This window comes from Chiroxiphia lanceolata, chromosome 4, assembly GCF_009829145.1.
Source record: "Chiroxiphia lanceolata isolate bChiLan1 chromosome 4, bChiLan1.pri, whole genome shotgun sequence".
NCBI lineage: Eukaryota > Metazoa > Chordata > Aves > Passeriformes > Pipridae > Chiroxiphia > Chiroxiphia lanceolata.
In genome coordinates this window covers 18,908,081-18,928,109 of record NC_045640.1, presented here as the reverse complement: position 1 = coordinate 18,928,109, position 20,029 = coordinate 18,908,081, and the positions used below count along the sequence as shown (strand labels likewise).

The following is a 20,029-nucleotide window of genomic DNA, read 5'->3' as shown; positions in this document are numbered from 1 at the left end:
TCTATCTTTTTATAATTTTAGCTATTTAAGACCACTATCAAAACCTGGTTTTGAATGAATGTATATGAGTCAGGAACATGCATGATACTAATAACTCTCTCTTCCCTGTACTGCAAGAGAAATAGGCTGTGTTATACCATAGTTTGTGAACTATACTTTACATGTTTGAAATGCTATTATTTGCCCAGTTAATTCAGTTTTAACTGTCCATTCAATTTCAAAATATAAGTGAGTTCTGTTTATCCAATTTCTTACTGGGTGGATGTTGTGGTATATGCAGAGTGTATTTATGGTTTAAAAGAATGATTGTTCAGCAAACATACTGCATAATAATCCTTACTTCATTGTTATACTGTAAGTGGTTAAAGCCAAGTGTACATGAATATATAATGTGTTCCTCCAGTTTTGTAGCACAGAAATACATTATAGTGGTGAGCGACTAAGACATTTATTCCAAAGGAAATGCAGAGAGTGATTTAGAAATGCCAATAACAATAATGCAATTACAGTTGGAAAACATCTTAGTTGACCAAACAAATCTTTTCTAAATGCACCTAGAATATTTCTTTAGCACATTTAATTAAGTATATATTCAGCATATTTAGTTTAGGACCCAATTAAGCACCAGAAGCATAGTGGTATAAAATACAGCCCTTGCCTTCCAGGCACTCCGGCTTAAATTCAGCAACAGTTGCATTTGGAGCTATAATACTGCTGCAAAGATGGGAAAGACAATACAAGCACAAGAGGCCATATTGCAAAGTGGCACTGGTATCTACAGTAATTATAGCAATCATTCAGATGTTCTAGCAGTCGATAGAGCTGAACTCTAGACAGGTTGCAGCTCTTAATTTATTAATGCAATATTTTTTCTTTATGAATTTCTCAAGTCAATCTTTTCCTTGCACATGTGCAATTAATTGTGTTAGAGTCTCTACAAGTTTTTAGGAATGGATCCTAGTGCAGTATTTACAACCATCTCTGCATCTCTGGTTTGTATATCAGTGTGTCAAGATGTCTCAGAGGCAAAGAGCAGAACACATACAGGAAAAGTGACAGTGACATGAAGTTACATCTCTCCAAACAGTAAATCATGATGCTGAAGAAGCGGAGGACTTTGACAATAAGGTCTAAACAGAAGGACGTTTTGACCTACAGCATAACAGCAGAGTAATGACTCAGTGATACTAACTGGCCCTATTTCCAGTGGCCGATAAAAAGCTGCTGTTGATGTTTGTCCAAATCCTATCCTGTGCAGTCTGGGAGCCAGGCAGGACGAGGCAGGGAGCAGTGCTCGACATGCGTGCCAGCAGCGACTGTCACTTGGGAGGACAAGGGGCACCATCCAGGTTCCCTTACAGCGGGGGTCCCATGCTCACAGGCATTGCCAGCTACCAGGCAGTGTTTGTATGTGCCTGCCGGTACTTTCCAAGGCATTTGCACATATGCCAGGAAATCGCTTGTCTTCTCCTATAAAGAAAAGCAACACTGCATGTGCCTGGCTGCATGTTTCTGTCTGGCTGCCCTCGCTCACGGTCCAGTAGAGCGGCTCCTCAAGCTCGGGGATTTTCATAGCTTCATCTTCCCCTTGCATTGTTGTGAGTAGTAAAGCTATCAGTTTTCTCATGCTGTCCTTGATGTGGCATAAAGCTTTATCTCGGGGTTAGAGGAGCAAGGTGCCTTTGTGGTGGGTGGTGCCTGTGGAACTAAGTCCCTTCTAGAACTGATGGGAGGGCTATCGCTTGAGTTCAGGAGCAGGTGCCAACACTGGGCATGGTGTAACTAATGGCAGAGGCTCTGCCATAGAAGCAGAATCTGCAGTGATATCTTTTGCGACTACCATAATTTGTATGTGTTTTCAGGGTGGGCATATGGTTCACCTTTCTGAGATTTTTTTTTCATTGTTGACTGATGATCCCTGTTACAGCAGCATGTCCTTAAACTCCAGTGTGTACCTGAGGTTAAGGTTAGGCAAACAATGGAAAAATGCTAAAAGGAAAAACCTCTGAATGTCTTGTAAAGGATTTCTTGCCCTTGAAAAATTGATAGGCTGTCATTTAACCTTGTGGCACCTCTTCAAGCTGTCAATCAGATGCTGAACATTTGAGACTTGTGAAGTATGATACGGAGTAACAAAATGGTATCTGCTTATTCAAAATTGTGAGTATTGAATTAATCTCTTGAAGTATGTTGATAACAGATGGAATAAAAGATCATATGGCACAGCTCACATAGGGTAAAGTTAACCCCAATGTCCTGCTCAGTGTCCCTTGTCTCGTTTAATGCCACTGCTAATTAACTGGCATGAGTGTTTGCAGCCGTATGTGGGATGTTGCTGAAAGCCTGCTGACTTTTGACATACCTTGACACAATTGCTACATATACAGTACTGCCTGGTTTGGTTTACTTTAGTTTTGTGCTGGGGACCCTTAGCAATAGGCTCTTAAATGTACTTGTGGGTCACTGCATGTGCTTGCAAGTGGGGGCAGTTCAGTTGCCTCATCAGAAAGCTGGTGAGGTGCTTTACTTTTCAGTCTCCATATCTGCTTCTCTGGCAGCAGCAGAACCAGTCAGATCAGGCTGAAGAAAATAATGCTACTAATGCAAAGATGCTGGTCTTCTCCCCAAGTCTTCCTTCACATTTTACATTTCATGTAGGTGTTTATCAGGGTTTGAAATAGGAACTGTGGCACAGGGCCCCTCCCTTGTTATAAACAGGAGGATTGTATTTCATGGTAGCACAGCTGTGGTTTAAGTTCAGTAGGTTCCATAGTAAACTTTTTCCTCCAAAGCTACATTTAGGTTCAGGGTAAAATTATTTTTTTTTCTGGCTAAACAAAGGAAAATCTTTCTGTCTTTGTTTGTCTAAGTACTTACATTTTAATATATCTCTGTCTTTGAGTCAGTAAGTGCCAAGTACATTTATGAATCTGTGTATCCAAGGATAACTGGAACATCCTATAGATTCTCTCCCATATCTCTTTTGTTTATGTTATTTCTATGGCATATTAAATGATGTGACCCCATCAAAAATACTATGTACAACAGGTCATCTGTGTGCACAGATGATAAATTCAGTTCAGAATGAGTACCAAGAAGATCAGAGGAATGGAGAGCCTGTCTTGTGAGGGAGACTTAAAGAGCTTGGCTTGGATAGCCTAGCAAAACAAAGGCAGAAAGAGGATCTGATTGCTTACCATAAATACTTTAGAGGGATAAACACCGAGGAGGGAAAGGACTGTTCAAGCTACAAAACAATGTTTTCACAAGAATAAATGGATATAAACTAGCTACGAGTAAAGGCAGGTTGAAAACTGGAGAAAGATCAGACCATGAACGGAGTGAAGTTCTGGAAGAGCCTGCTTCTGAGGGTAGCAGGGGACTTTCCTTATGGGAGCTGGTGATCGCTTTCCAAGAGGAACTGCACCACATTGTAGCCTGGGACACCAGGGGCCTGGATTTGACATCTGAGAAGATCATTCTCGTTCCTGAGTCCCTGTATCCCTATTTAATGCAAGGTTTGTCTTGTACAGATATGCTGGCAGGGCTCTTTCCCCTCTCATCTATCTAAGAGGGGTACATATGAGGCTGTGGCTTGCTTTTCTCTCTGGGCATCATGCTGGTGAGATTAGAATCAGGACTTAAAAGAAGATACAAGAATAAGTAATGCTGTGATCTTTCAGAGGATGTTTTATTTTCATCTCTATTTCTTTTCTCAAATGTGTGTGATGCACAGAGATTTTGCTCCTTTGTATGCCAGTGTTACTGTTCTGTCAGCTTTTTGGCATGCAGGATTAGGAAAGGAATTGTCCTGGTGTTAAACAGTAGACCCAGGGACTGGGAAATACTCCTGCTCTCTACGTGTAGCAGCAGAAGGCTATTCTTCAACCTGAAGGGGCTATAGAAGGTAACACATTATGTTGGCAATTGTTGCAGTGAACGCTGCATCGTCTGGCAAGAGGCTCAGCTTGATGTGGGCAAAAAGTTAATTTCTCCTTTGTGCCTACATCCTTAGCTCCCTTGTGATGAAAATAGAAGCTGCTTTAATCTTCCTGAGGCTGACGGAAAGATATCTTGCAGACTGCAAGTCAGCAGTTGCCCACACAATTGTTTGGCAAAATCTATTTTTAAAAGTCCATAAATTCCCCAACCAGACAAACGAGGATCTAATGAAAAAATATCGTCACTAATGTACTACCCTTTTAAAGAAAGACAATACTCTTCCCTCTCCTCCTTTTCTTTTGTGAAAAACCTGCCTATTTTAAAATGTGAATGCCAGGCGCCTCTGAAGAGTGCATCAGGCCAGGTGCTGCTCCTCCACTCTTGCTTCGTTGGTGATTTGCAGACCCCGTTGATGGCCATGGGCTTGAGATGCTCCCTCCTGCCGCGAAGGTTTGCGGGAGCAGGATGGCAGGGGACTGCCAGCACTGAGATCCCTGCAGCGACACCTTGGCAGATCGCATGCGAGCAGCCTTCTTGGGCGTGCGTCAGCAGGGCTGGAAATACCAACTAGGAAATCAGGTTAAGCCTCTTCGCGGTTGTTGTTCCCCTGCGCATACCCTCCTTTCCTGCTCACTGGAGTGCGCTACGTCGGTAGCTTTTGCTGACTGTGGAGTCTGCCTCACAATTTTTTTCACTTATTAAAGTTGCAGACTCAGAATGAGTTAAAATTGCCTGTCCCTGCCACCATTCAAAAACCTGGAAGATGTAAGAATATACTGTGCACATAAGTCACCTTCAGTAAACACCCTTTGAAAACATAGCCCTGGGCTTTGATCTACAGGCTTGTGTTATTTTTCCTATATTTTAAATCATTCACAAGTGGTTTTCAGGCTGACCTGATGGTCTTTTATGCAGAAAATTGTACAGACTACCTGAAGTGAATCTGTAGTGCAGAGTTTATTTAACTCTCTACCTTTACATGTAAGAATTTCATATATGAAAGGGTTATTTGTGCATGAATGAGCTTGCACTTCAAACTTAGGCTGTTTATGTAAATAACCAAATCTTACTGTACCTCTTCAGTGTGAAGTCTCCTTTTTGAATGAACAACTCCCCCCCCCAAAAAACCAACCAAACAAAAAAACCAAACCAAAACAAAAAAACCCAAACCACAACAAAAAACCTAAAACCAACAACCCGGAATGAGAAGTGATTATGATAGAATTATGGTTTTCAACGTGTATTATTATATGTGCCTACATTTAGATTCCCAAAGGGACCAATTTACTAATATTAAGTATTCTTGCAGTAAATGGGATGTGGTAAAGAGAGACCTGCATATATTTTATTTTTTTTTAAAACTTAAGAGTTGAATTTCAAATGAATAACAGTAGCACTGGAGTTCCAAATAGTGGGACTTTTTCTAGCCCTCTTATTAATTAGGAATTATCATAAGGCAAAATATCTGCATTAATTTGCCAAAGGGAGAATAAAGATTGGTGTATTGCAGTACTCACAAACTTGTTCTTGTGGTGCTGCAATGCACAAAACTTCTAATAAATTGGGGAAAATTATGAATTTGACAACAGGCAATTAATGCTAATCTTTCCCTTTGCAGGGGTATGTTTTATGCTGGTGGTATAAGAGCAGAGTTATTAGCTCTTCTACTTTGCCTTAATTCATACTACATGAAGCATCCTGTAGTCTGTAAAATGTCTCCTGAATACAATGCTTGTGGCACACAAACACCAAATAGATGGATTTGGGGATGATCCTGTAGATAGCAGACAGTAAGACTGCTTCCTTACTTTTGCTATTACCTTTGTAAACTTGTCTTCAGCAATGAGAAGATGCTGTCAGAATAGGTTGCATTGTGTTCTTGAGCAGCTCTTTGTTGTGAGCCTGAAATTTGGATGGATGTGATTCATTTTCTGAGTAAAAGAGCTAAACACTTGCTGAATCAAATGGCAGTTTTTTATAAAGCTAATTATTCAAATTTTTCTTCATATATAATTAAAATCATGTTAAACTATTGCAGAAAAAGAAGCCCTATAATTTCTTGTGGTTATAATGGTGTCTGGTTAGCAAACTCTTGTTCTTCTGAATACCCCATGCATGTAATAGAGCATGGGACACAGAGTTATTTGTGAAATTCTCTCGATGCAGAGCTGACACATAACATAAAAATAAATAGCTTAATGTGTTTGTGTGCATTGTGAGTGAGGATTAATTTTTTTAAGTCCCTATTGTTTCTATTTTTAATTTCTGAGCTGTTTCATATTGGAATAGGCCCAGGCACAATGGGACACTGCAATAATATTTAGGCATTGAGTATTTGCAGCTTTGGTTTGATTTCTATTGCCATTTTAATTGGTAGAATTAATTGGTACCTATGCACACATAAGTATCAGATTTTGGTTTTGATTCCTTCCTTCTTTCCTTCCTCCCTCCCTCCCTCCCTCTTTCCCTTCCTTCCTTCCTCCCTCCCTCCCTCCCTCCCTCCCTTTCTCCCTTCCTTCTTCCTCCCTTTCTCCCTCCCTTCTTCCTTCCATCCTTTGTCTATCTCTCCATCTCTTCCCCCCACTGCAGAGCATTTAGTAAACAAATACTATTTTTTTCTTTGTGTATATATAGATACAAGGTGTAAAGACACAAAACTCCGTATGAGTTCACACATCAGTGCTGAGTGACAAAATCCAGTGCTTCCTGACCTGAGATACAGGATTACCAGGAGACAATAGCCACATTGTTTGGAGCAGAGGTTAAGGAGCTGGTTTAGCATTATTGTCAAGCTCTACACTGAAATTAATTTCAAAATTAATTATGTTTGCTCCTACTATTCCTTCTCTTACTTGTCAATCTAGCTGCATCTTTTGTGTATGTTTTTAGATATATATAAATTTATTTATGTGTTTTTTCTTCTCCTGTCCCATCAAACATCTCCACTAAAAGCCAACTCCTGCTTCACTAGATAGAAGTGTCAATATGCCAAAGGTCAATATTTTTGTATTGCTTTCATCTCTGGTTTCAGTAGCAGAAACAATAGGTATCCACATTTGTTTGTTTACCTTTATAGGCCACTGTAAAGCAGTGGCCGCCTGTATGTCTGACATGAAATGATTCAAGGTTTGTGTTACTTCCATCACCCAGTGGTCACTAGACCATCCTGTGGGCACAGCAAATCGTGCTTTTGGTCTAGCCCAAATAGCTGAACTGGACCCAGGGGATCTTGTCACTAACAGTGGGAAGAGGAAATTGCCTGTAGCAGGTTAGAGATTTCAGATGATGTTGCTTGGTTTTTGGAGCACTTGCAGGTTTATGAGTATATACAAGCAAATATAAAAGTTCTCATGTGCCTACACATCCAGATGCCCCATGGCACATATGGGTAATTTCTGCTGTGTTCAAGACACCAGGGTATATCCACAGTTCTCAGCTTTCATTCTGTTGGATTCTGATGTGCCAAGTCCAGTGGAAAGCTCCATATAGGACTGTGCCGATTCTACTGGAACAATGGGGAGGCAGAAGTGGTCTTCAGAAAACAACCTTCTGTAAGCCCAAGTAGTCCCTTAGACCACAAGCTTCTCAGAGGAATATTCTGGACATGAACTTTTCAGTGAGGGAATAGGAGGGTTTTAAAGGTGTAAGAGGCAGACACAGCCCATTAGGTCTCCCTAGATGAGTAGCTCTCTGCACAGTACACTGAAGTGGCTGAGGAATGAGAGTGGAGATTTCTGTAGCAAATCAGAGAGTTTCTCTGCCAGCAGCTAAATCCCATATGGGAGCATCAGCTGCACTTCCAGACAGGAGTGGAGTCCTGTGGCTGCTGGAGACATAGTGTTAGTTCCAGCCTTAAGATTGCTGCAACTCCCCACAGGGCTTTCCAACCAAGAATAAATCTGTTATTCCCTGACACAAACTGCTGAAGCTGGGTCTTCCCCATCTGCACAGTGCCCCTTTTTCCCCTGAACAGAAATAAGGCGACTCTTGCCTTCCAGAGCTCCTACGGTTCAAGCAGGAACTGATATTTTCCACTGGGTTAGGTTCTGTGAACTTCGCCTGTTCTTTTTACTGTATTTTGCTCTCCAGAACCACTGAGGAAATGGGGGACATTCTTTCCACCTGGATACTGCATATATATAGTAGGGTCCAGGACTGCTTGTTGAGTTTTCACCTGCAATGTTACTTTGCATTTGTTAGCAGTCTGATTTGTGCTGCATCTTAAAAGTCACTGCAGTGCTCACTGTGAAGGTGCCCCATAGACGTTGATACTGCAATTTTTAAGGAGCAAAGATCATTACATTTTAAAATGTTCATTTAGGATTCTGATTTAAAGCCAGAAGAAAAACCTAAAAGAATCTAAGTTAAAGCAGGAATAGTTCCATGCTAGAATAGCTGCAAATAGTAAATTATACACTTAGTTACATTTGATTGAGGGAGTTTATTGCTCATGTGAGCAAAGTGTCTAGCCCCGGGCATTGTGCAGGTAGTTACTGCAAGCATACCACCTGCAGCCATGCCAGAATACCCAAACCCCCTGATACCACAGTGTTCGCTGTCCTGAATAGGAATTGGAGGTCATGCCAGATTGCATTGCAGTGCAGTGAAGTGGACTAGAAAGAGGCCACCCACCTCATTTGCACTTGTGCCTTACAGTAATAGGTGCTTGAATGTCAGTGGGTGGTGATAAAAGGCTCATTTACTCACCCCCGATGCTGTGCGTACCCCTTTCTGCACGTGTGGTGCAGATAAAGTCTGGGAGATTGCCCACTGTACTGAGGCCTCTGTGTTATTTTTACATCTTTTTTTTCTTATTATTTAATCTTGTATGCTCCAGTTGAGCTACATTAATGGATTAGAATACAGCGTGATCTTAGGAGAATTCCACTACAATGGATAGATAGTTTGGATGGACGGACAGACAGATGCAAGTTTAAAGCACAAGAGGATTTGCATATTTAGTTCTGCTTTACAGCCTCCTTTAGAGAGTGGGATTAATGATCTGCTAAATTATCACAGTTGAGAGTCTTCAGCATTAGGGTGAATGCATATCCTGCTAGAGCTAGTTTTACAACTTTTCCAGAGACATTTACAAATCTTACTGGGGGCAAGGAAGGGAGGGGAGTGGGGGATATCTAGTTGTTGACAAAGCAGCTGGTGACTAAAGGAGAAAAGAGAAAAATCAGAAAATCGTCCCTTTTCTGGCAGGTCTAAGAGCCTTTCCATCACCCACTGCATGCATTTAGAGCAAGAGTAGGAAAAGTGTTCTCCAAGGACTGTTTGCTTTTTGAGTACTCGAGATGCTATGTTAAGCACTTAACTGCAAGTCAGCTTAGAGAAATGTCTTCCAAAAACATTTATTTGAAAAGGGAAAAAAAGCTCATAAAGGCAAGTGAACTTTAGATGCCTAGCACACCTTTTGGTCTCTGACTTTAAAGATTTTAAAACTGTGGTTGAGTAAGGTGTGCTGCAGAGGATCTGGGGCAAATGCCACTACTGACTTAGCCAGCACCAGCCTCATAAAGTTCCCTTTGATCTAGCCATTAAAGGAAAGAACATTACTTGGCACATTTCTTGGTTACACATATTGCATTCTTTGGTCTCATTAAATAATAATGAATAATAAATGGAATAGTTTGGAACAAAATTCTGCACGGCTCAGTAAGAGAAGAGGACTAACATACCTTCTGCCTCTCATAGTTGGAGATGTGAGTGCATCCCAGAGCCCTGCTTAGGGTTAGAGGACTCAAAAAAGCAGGGAGCCATTTCCAGCCATTTCACTGTTGTGTAACACCAGTTCTGACGTGTTAGCAGAAGAGAAAACACACTCAGGCTTCAGTTAGGTAGAAAAAAGGGTGCTAGCTTCTGAGATGACACTAACAGACTCCCCACCATATCCTAGAGGTGATTCTTCAAAAGAACAATGCAGGAACTGAGGCCACCTAATTTTAGGAAACAAATTCATGTTCCTAGATTTGTCCAATTTAATTTAAGGACTTGAGAGCATGGTTGATTTTGGTTCTCTGTGCAGTGAGGAGAACAACACAGATACGTCCATAAAGTGATTCAGGTTTTAACTGAGCCAAGAGGTGCCAATTTATGTCCACTGACTGTAGGCAACCTAGCCTCTCTATATAAATAAGTCTTAACGTGAGCGCCCCTTTCTTCTCTTCCTTAAATCCAATACCCAGGAGAGCAGGTATTTAGATAACACTCAAGAGACCTACAAGTGCTAGGGAAGGAATGTACTTCTGTTGTGCAGGTTTTCTCTCTTTGCTGAAGGTGTCTTGCTGAGTGAGAGACTGATCATCATTCTTGGCAAACCAGGGCCTGATCCAGCCACCACTATACATTGTCTTCAGGACAAGGTCTGTGTGAGCATCATTTGCAGCTGGCCCGTGCTGACTGTTGGCAGATGGGTACAAACACTTGCCCTTTTTTCCCTTTTTTTGGAATGCCCTGGCTTCACCAAGCTTGTTTGACACCATCCTTTTTGGCTTAGTGGGGACTCATACGGGAATATGTCAGGTGGCCATTGGCATTTTAATGTAACAGAGATGAACACCTGCTGAACACTTAGCAGTAAGATTCAAAATCCAGATCTCCTTAAGGAGGATCCATATCTGCCTCCTCAGGAGGCAAAATTTACTGGTTTAGGAGGTACACGTGGAATGTGCTGCAGTTTATAAGGGAAGAGACAATTCAGGAAAATAAAGTAAAATACATTTTGGCACTGGTTTTCCATTTTCTTTTAACCTCTCTTGGATGCTATGTTTCCCCTTTTTCTTGCTTTTTTCTTTTTTTTTTTTTTTTTTTGCTTTTGTTTCACTCTTTTTACTTTTTTTCCCTTGAATTCCCTTCCTTCACACAGCAGTTCCTTTCTATATTTCCTTTTCCTCCCTTTGTGCTCTTCCCAAGCTGATCTTCTGCACTAGCCTGCTCAGCTCTTCTCATTTCTGGGCAGTCCAGCTGTCCCCCGTGCCTTCTCCAGAGAGCTGCTCCGAACAGTGTGGCCAGGCTGGCAGCTGCTGGAGCTCTGCAGTGTTACTGAGGTGCACCCTAGTAGAGCCTGAGAGTGGAGCCGTAGGACACGAGCAGTCTTGTGCCACTGGAGCACTGGCAGGATAACATGATACTTGTCAGGAAAGATGTCTTCACACCTCTTGTAACTCCACAACAGATTTCCCTTCACCTTTTCTATAAACAGGGTATTTGTACCATTTCCGTGGTTTGCTCAGCACCAGCTCATAGCCTCCTGCTGGATTGGGCTTGCTGTTATTAATTATTTGTATTTATTTAGCCTTCTGGAACACCAAGGCACGATTGTGCAGGAAACTTTACATCCGCAAACAAAAAAAGGTATCTCTCTAGCCTAAAAAAGAAAACAGCAGACAGCTATTTGGGGAGATCACATTAACTCCCTGTGGGCTGACGTGGCTGCTGAGTAGGAGCTGTGGTGCATAAGATACAGAGGAAGTTGTTTCCTTTCTCTGGGTCTGGCCGTGGGCACCTTGTGAGTGCTGGATCTCTTGCATTTTCTTGCATTTTCATTGGTTTTGATGTCTTTCAAGGCATGCAACAACTAGTTTTGGCCTTGTTTTTTAAACCTTGATTTCTTGCACTGATTTCTCTGTTTCTAATATTTCTAATATATATATTTATATATATATATTTCTAATATTTCCTTTCCCTCTTTGCCCACTTTTTCTCTCCCTGCTGCAGATCCTCATAGCCTTGCTGCTTTTCCTTGTGGCACCTCCTCCCCTTCAAGTCCCACTCCCCTGCTTTTGCTCCCCCTCCTGCTCCCCAGCTAAGGTTCCTCCTCCTGCTTTGCCTCTCTCCAGCCTCTCTGCTCCTCTGTTTGGCTGCCTGCAACAGAGGAGGCAGAGGAGAGGCAGGAAGTAGTAGTAAAAAAAGGAAAAGTCACCCCGCATGCCCCCTGCCAGAAGTGCCTCCCTTACCCTGCAGCCAGCTTAGAAAAAATGGAGGGAGATGTCCAGAGGGTGCCCCAGAACCTCCTGTCTGCAGAGGATGGGCTGTGGGGTGCTTGGGGCTGCCAGCGGTTTTCCATTACCGATGCAGAGAAGTCACTCTGACGTCAGCGCACCTTGTGCTGGTATAAAACTATCTAAGCCAAAGTTCAGGTGAAGGGCAGCCATGTAGCCAGAAAGTCATGTGGCTCTCATGTTGGTTAGTATGTCACTTTGAACAGCTCTTATCTGATATTATTATGACTAACCCAGCGCTGACAGCATGGAACAGATTACAGGAGCCATGTGATGATTATTTAAGGCATCGCTGAGTATAACACGGAGCTAATATTAACCCCTTCTTTCCAGAGCAGCTTTGTCGCCCTATGAGTGATGCCCGAAGCAGGCACCTGCTCTACCCTGCCCTGCCCTGCCTGGGAGTGCTCCCTCACTGCACTTACCTGTGGTGCCATGTTTCAGACAAGGCTATTTTTGAATCGTTCCTCTGTTTTAATGTGGTCTTACAGATCAGAGCACTTCTGCAGGCTATGGTTGCTTCCCCCCCCCCCCCCCGTTTTTCTTTTTTTTTTTTAATTTTATTTTATTTTGTTTGATTTTTGTCTCCTTCCTTTTTTTTTCAAAAAATGAAGGATCAGTTGTGACAGGTGCCTGTATTTTATATTTCCTGTGGTAGCACGTGCCAATAAAATTCAGAAGCCTTTTTGTTTTGTTATGGTTGATCTTTTAAAGTTATTGAGAATGACGCTGAAGTCATAGCTGGCAAAATAGACCTCACTGTTCTACATAAATGTCAGCAGTGCCAAGGCAATACATTCTGAGAGGTAACAATTCGTGTGCTGACGGGGAAGGCAAGGTGTGCACACATACTGTACCCTTCAAACAGGCTGACACCTGCACCGGGCATTTCAAAAACAATGCCAAAAATGTAGCATTATATAAAGCCTGACAGTGGCCCTGACTGTTCAACCACTTTGAAAAATGTGTTAAATGCCGTTTTTTGAGGGTCCCAGATGAAAAAGCTTGGGTTCCTGGTGAAGGACTGTGGTCTCTGGCAGGCTGAAGCAGCTGGGGCCATGGCATCTCTCCTTCATGAGGTAAGTCAAAGGTGCAAAGAATTTAAATTCCACACCTGGAAATTCTGGTCACATGAGTGGCATTACTCATGTGGTAATGCGGAGGGTAAAGTTAACACCAGTGGCCTCTGGAGCAAAAAGGGAAACACTGGTGGGCTCTAGTTCACACTTATCTCCTCATGTGGGTTCCTGTGCCGCTGGGTGGGAGGCACTCTGTCCCCCCTTGGGAGCTGCCTGCTGGCACCCTGTGCCCCCCAGCAGCATCCGTGGGCAGGGACCAGGGTGACATAAAGTTTAGGTATTGGAATCAGCTTTCTTTTGCATGAAGGGAAGATGCAGGAGTGTGAAATGTGTGTGAGCACCGTTGTGAAAGCCTTTCCCGGGGCTGTGAAGACAGAGGAGGTTTGGCCGCTGGTTTGGTTGGGAGCCAGGTGTTGGGAGAAATTGTGCTGCTCCCCTGGCCCTGTATATGCAACCATATTTCTCTTCCTCTCATGTCTGCAAAACCTCAGAAAAAAAAAAATAAGTGAGAAAGGTGGAGAAAGTCTGGAGAAGGAAAACCAGGTACCAACCCTTCCCTCCATTTTAAACTCAGGGCCAAACCCAACTGGGATCACAAGCACTACAAAACATGGTTGAGACTAATTACAACTGAGACTCAAAAGGCCCATAAGCTTTTGGAAAAGGGCTCAAAAGTCCCTCAGATGTAGCCATGAACATTCTTTGTTTAAATTAAAAGAAGAAAAAAGGAGGGAAACAAAAGAGAAACAAAAATTCCCTTGGCTCTACCAACAGCACATGCATAAGTGAGTATGCTGGCAGAGAGTTTCCATGTGGGATTTGTATTGCTTGAGAAGGAAGGGGGGGAAATGACACACTGGAAAAGTGCAAGGATTCCTGTGCTGGTGAGGGGATTTATTTCCTCTTCCAACAAAACTGCAAAAGTTAGAGCCGCTGAGGTAGGAAAAAGAGAACAAGTGGTTGAACTGTGTAATAGTAATACTCATAGTAGCAGTGATAGTACTGATTCCCTGTGAGCTTTGGAGTGTGCTTGAGCCCAGCTTTCAACACGCTCAAACATGCTGGTCACTTCACCCTGCCTATCGTGTATCGGAGTTGCTCCGTCTGTAAAAATGACTGATAAATTGCTAATGCGCAGATTTGTGATGAGCTCAGATCATTAATATTTTTCTTGCTTGGAGATACTTTATTAGAAAGCGCATGCAGTGCTAAATCATTACTTTTTTCTTTTCTTGAGCTGAATTACTTTCGGAAAAAAACTATTTTCTGCAGATGCTCTATGAAATGTTTGTCCTAGTGCTCATTTATTGTGAGTGGCACTGATGGAGCAGGTGCTGGTATGAAGCAGATGTATCTGTGTAATAGTTTACTTTGATGGCTCCTTTAAGAGGCTTCATAATCTTTATATTTTACCATTGGGTTTGGAATTTTATGCTCCTTTAACAGGTGTATTACCTTGATCAGATGTTTTCATTTTAAACTATTGACTTAGGAGCACATGGCCTGCAGGGATTGATGTGCAGCAAATTAATTCCTTTTCAAAGATTTATTCTTATATTCTCTTTTTATTTAGTGTAGGAGTTCACTAGAAAACATAAATGATTGATAGTGACAGTCCATGAGTAAAAATGAAAGTGTCTTGCAATTAAAACCTTTGTTTCCCTTAGTTTTAATACTAGAAAGAAATCAGTAAGGATGGGAAAACACAGAGAAAAATCCAGTCTAAAATCAGAGTTTCGTTTTCTGGTTTAACATTTAACAAAACCAGCTTTTAAAACATTTCTTCTCCACTCACAGCTACTATTGTTTCTGTGTACTTTTATCATTCAAAGAGTTCAAGCTATTTGAAGAGCATGTGTACAAAGATTACCTTAAAATGACTCATTGTAAAAGCTCCCTACCTGATGAATTTGTCCTATTGGAACCAACATCTATTTTAATAGAATCCACTAAAAAAGCTCAATCTGTTCAGCCTCTGAGATGGAATGCAACAGCAGAGTCCTGCCATGAAAATAGCTTGTGTAATCAGTGGAATATAAATGGCAACAGCATCTTGTACTCCCTTTTATGATGGTGGAAAGAGAAGGAATTCAGTGGGCAGCCATATGACCAGGTCCTGCATGACTGAGGAGCTCACATTTTTGCATTGTGTTTTGTAGCACAGTATCTCTTGTGTCTAAGAGGAGGTAAATTGTTCCCGTGCCTTGTGACCAGAATCTCTGTCTAGAGGAAGAAGCAGAATAAAGGACCATTATTTTAGCAGAGGCATTAGAAATCTGTGTGACTGCTGGAAGCATTGATTAACAAAATATTTTCTCATAATGGCTAGTACCCTTCTGAAAATAAGAGTAGGGAAGCTGCTTGAAACAAAAATCTGCATATATGTCTGAGCAGCTTACAGTTTTAAAGCACTGTCCATGCTGACAGAAGAGGCAAGAATATGACAATTACTGAAAGTTTAGTTCAAGAATAAATTGAAAGCAGTTTTATTCTACGAGTGAGCCTTCTACATGAATGCATGACTTGTGTTGGTGCCAAATACGGGTGGCATTTGTTACACTCTGGTTGGAGTCCAGTCTGCATTGCTGCATGAAATGAGTGTGATGAGGTCAGGTTGGTCCTTGCTGAATGATAATCCACATCATAAAGCTACTGTAAATGATTCAGCATGGTTTAGTATTATTTTCAGCCAGTGCCCAGGAGAGGCCAGGACTGAGCTAGCATTAAGAATGAATTGTCCATGCTTCCCACTCTTATATAACTGAGGGTGAAAGTCACAGGAAAGTACGTTAGGAAAACGAGCACAGCCTTTTTTCACAATACAGATTACTTGTCTTCCTTAAACAAAGGTTGTGAACCAGGGTGGAGGGATTGGATATGGTCCGCAAATGTGTTTGGTTTTCAGGATCTCAGAACCTCCTAGAGAAACTGAGTTATGATTCTGCAAGTTGACAGAACTTTTAGGAAAGTTGCTGAATACCCTCTACTTCTGCAGTGACCAGGATAATTTGCCCCATTTTTGTAAGCAGTTTGCATGTTTAGTTTGCACCTTTTAATTTCTAAGTGGATATAATGTTTTAGTTTATTGCTGACAATTCAGCTGCAGACAGGTTTTTGCTGCAATTGCTGGTCACTGTGATTTTTTTACAGTCTTTTTTTTTTTACTTTGATCTCTTACTAAGGCACCTTTGCAACATTAATTTGATTAAATTGCAGTTTGAGTTCATACCAAATTGCCATGTTCTTCTGTTGTCACCCACTAAAGGGGCTGAATAAGTTCCTCATGTAGATACATAGGTAGTTTTTTCATGTGTTTGTAGAAGGCTACTAAAAGGAAGGCTGGGATACAGGACTTCAGAAAGGGACAGACCAAAAGAAAATAAAGAAAATTTGCACAAGTCAGAAACCGTAATTCCAAATTGTCTAAATTCATTTTTTAGCAATTACATTCAAGCTGGCCTGATGTCTGTGTGATTGCTCCACTTCATTCTGTAAAAAACATTAATATTGTGGGGTTTTACTCATGTACTAGGACAAAAATAAACCAGATCTCTGTGTGCTTCAGACTTGGCTAGCGAGTCCAGCCAAGAACAGATGAAAACTCTGCCAAGAACTTTTTCATTGAAGAGTTTTCTTGAAGCTTTAAGAGGGGAGGATCAGAGCTTTGCAGACAAAATTGCTGATTCCTGCTCAGGGTGCTACTCTCTTTCCTGCGTTTGGGACTATCCTGCAAACATGGGCGGGGCATCTGGCAAACCTAGGCTGGGTTCAGTGGCTGTGTTTGTGCGTACTGCTCATGCATGAGGACCAGTTGATTTCGGACTGACTTAAAGCAATACCTGCTGGATTTTGTACGTGTAGTTTTAAGAATTTTGAAACCTTGGTGTTTTGCATTGCTGCAAAATTGTTTCAGCCTGTCCCTGCGTGGTAGGAGGTCGCAGCATTGTTCATGTTACTATCTCATGATGGAGTTTACTCAATCAGCTATAATGTTGTACTAGTGCAGGTCCCACACTTGAGCTCTTCTTGCCTCATAGAAAGGTCAGTACTTTCCCCCCCCCCTAGTTCTTCAGCAGTTACATTCTTCTTACAAGTACAAATGTGTTCCTTTATTTAAAGACTTCTTCTCTCCTTTAGGAGTGTACAGTTATTTCAGAGGGGACTGTGTCCTAAAAGAATAGGAAAAAAATGTTTGTTTCTGGTTTGAGTCTTTTTTCACTCTTTTATATAAAGAAATGCCATGAAAAAGCCATGAAGATAGAGTTCATTATGTTAATCCCATCTCTAAAAGCACTGCTGTGCTGCGGGCCTTTGTTGTCAATAAAATGTCAACCAATGGCATGTACAGCATGTTGTGCAGACTTCGAAATGCCGCAGCTGTAGGACTGTGGTGTGTTTTCTACACAAGAGCTGAGAAATATGGGAGGGATTAATATTGAGTGCAAGCCCAAGTGTTAATACAGAAAACCAAAGCAAGGAAAAACCCAAACCTTACAAAGAGTTTTCTTCAGCGTATTTTTAAAACTTTGTTGTCATTCTTCATACTTTAAAAGACATCTGTTCACATTTCATAGTTTACCCCTAGTTTATCCAGGAAAGCTGGTATACTATTTTGCTTTCTCACAGGGGCAATATCTTTCCACGTGTTCATGCCAGTGTAGAGCCTAGTAGTTTCAAAGAAGAGCAAAATCTAAAAAATTGAGACCTTTTGGTGCTATAACATAGTTAAACGTGTATCATGTTTGTGATAATATGTCAGGTGAAATACCAGAAAGCAACTTGCCTATTTTAATTCCAAGAAAGAAGATTTTTGTTCCGCGCTGACCCATTTCATGAAATTGTGGATTTTGTGTTTTAAAGGACCTGATGCTTTCTTAGTACAAGTGTGACCATTTTGCAAGTCTCCTCTCCTGTTGTATGCGTGCCTGGTTGCAGGAAGGTGAGCCAAATGCATTAATAATATGACCCTCACCACCAGAAAGCAACACAGAAAATACTACTTTCCTGGAAATGTATTTTGTAGGTGTGGTACAGAGACTAAAAAACAGCACCATCTTTCATTCTCCCAAGCAGTGAAACAGAAAAATTTTCCAGAGTCTGGTCATGGGGTAAGGAGAGGAAGGAGCAGGTAAACTACTCCTGTCCTAACACTGAAATAAGTATCACATCTTGTTTCTCAGATGTAGTATTCAGAAATTTTTCATATTTTCTTGGAGGAGCCATCTCTGCTTTCCACACAGCACTGGTACAGTGCTAGTCAGAAGTGTACTTTAATACCATGTCTGTGTTACAGATCAGTTTCTGCTGATTTTCAAGAAAAACTAAATACATTGGATGAAGAGTGCAACAACACATACTGTGCTAGTAAAACTTTTGAGACCAGTGATTTAGTTTAGGATATGGGATGAGGGTTGTCATGTGGAAGTAAGAGGTATGAGGGATGATGGTTGTAATTTCAGGTCATGTAGGAAGTTCTAACCTAATACCTGACCATAGCATTTTTATCTCCATGCCACTTTCACACTGATTTCAGTGACCTGATGGCAGAAGGAAGAGGCACATTGTTGTTATTGTTTGATACATGTGAGCCCCTGTGGCCTTCCCACTGTATTTGCCTGGATAGAGCTTTGCCATCTGCATGGCGGGCCAGGCTCTCTGCTGTGCAACTCTATCCACCTCTCCCTGGAGCAGCTTTGTTAGGTTTCATATAATTACAATTGATGTCTCTCAAAAAATATTGCATGTTATGTTTTATGTTCCTTTTTGACACCTTGTGATAGGGTTTCTTTCAGCAAATCACCGTGTGCAAAATGTGGAAAGATTGCAGCTGTAAAATTAATTTCATTTGTATTTAGCCAGGTGTTGTTATTAAGAGGCAACTGAAATCTGGCATCATAAATCCTCTTCCAGAAAAAAAAAAAAAAAAAAGGAAAAATTAGTATCTGCATCCAGTGTTTCTCTTTTCTTCCGGGCTCTTTTTTATTGTTTCACTCAACATGCTGATGGTGCCAGGTTCCTTATAGCCATTCTCGTTTTGTCTCTCGCTCATTTGTTTGCTGATTCATTAGCTACAATAGTGTACCCTCCCTCCTTTCCTCCTTCCCTCCTTTCTTCCCTTCCTTTCCTACTTCCTTTTTCTCCTTCTCCAGTATGGAGGTAAACAACTTGAAAAGTACTTTCAGCAGCACATAAAAAGGTTACACTTGCAACTGTCTCTGCATCCAGGGATTCTGTGACAAGGCGTTTTATCAAACCTCATTTTTTTCAGTTTGGAGGCATCTCTTTTTATATGCAATATGAACATGTTGTCTTTGTGTATGGGCTGGGGGTGTTACAGGTAGCTCCGAAACAACCTGCACTTAGAGAAAAGTCATTTTCTACTCAGAGGAGAATCTGGGTTTAACACAGGGATCCAGGGCTGTTGTCAGGGCTTTGGTAGGTGGTGTGGTCTGTTGGACTAAGTTAAGCAACAGTGCAGGACTTTCTAAGAGTAGGTATGAGGATGAAGAGGTGCTACTTTTGCACAGAGCCCTTGTGACTCAACTGACATTTCTACTTGGAAGAATTCCCTTTCTAACGGTGAGAAATATTTTAGTTTGTCTGCTTGGCCCTCTGTGATATGTTCCTACCTCACACTAATGCCAGTCGTATCAGATCGTTCTAATTATAAATGTGACAGCTCTGAGAATTTGGATTTTAAAATCCTGGGGGGTTTATGCAACATTTTGCAACTCCAAACCAAAAAAAGTTACTAGTAGACTTAACCAAATTAGAAGGTGGTGTTTTAGCCACAAAAGCACCTAGTCCACACCCGGATTTGAGCCAAGGGAGTACGTCTGGTATATATGTGAGAGAGAAACAAAAGTATCCTATGCCTTCAGATTAGTATCAGCAGGGTCCCCTGTTTCCAACCATGCTCATTTGCTCTAAGTCTTGAAATTATTAATGGAGAAATTTTCTTGTAAAATAGAGCAGCAGTTCTGATTTACATGACTTCTGTGC

The 20,029-nt window shown here is 41.5% G+C and overlaps 1 protein-coding gene and 1 long non-coding RNA gene across 3 annotated transcripts in view; both read left to right on the top strand.

The window, feature by feature from the left end:
- Positions 1–18,094, top strand: part of LOC116785531 — a 168,728-nt gene extending 150,634 nt beyond the window's left edge. The window contains exons 3-4 of the long non-coding RNA XR_004356577.1: positions 17,888–17,966; positions 18,051–18,094. This is a non-coding gene — a long non-coding RNA (uncharacterized LOC116785531). The remainder of the gene's footprint in view (positions 1–17,887; positions 17,967–18,050) is intronic.
- PPARGC1A (PPARG coactivator 1 alpha) overlaps positions 1–20,029 on the top strand; it is a 369,787-nt gene that overhangs the window by 263,888 nt on the left and 85,870 nt on the right. The window lies entirely within an intron of this gene.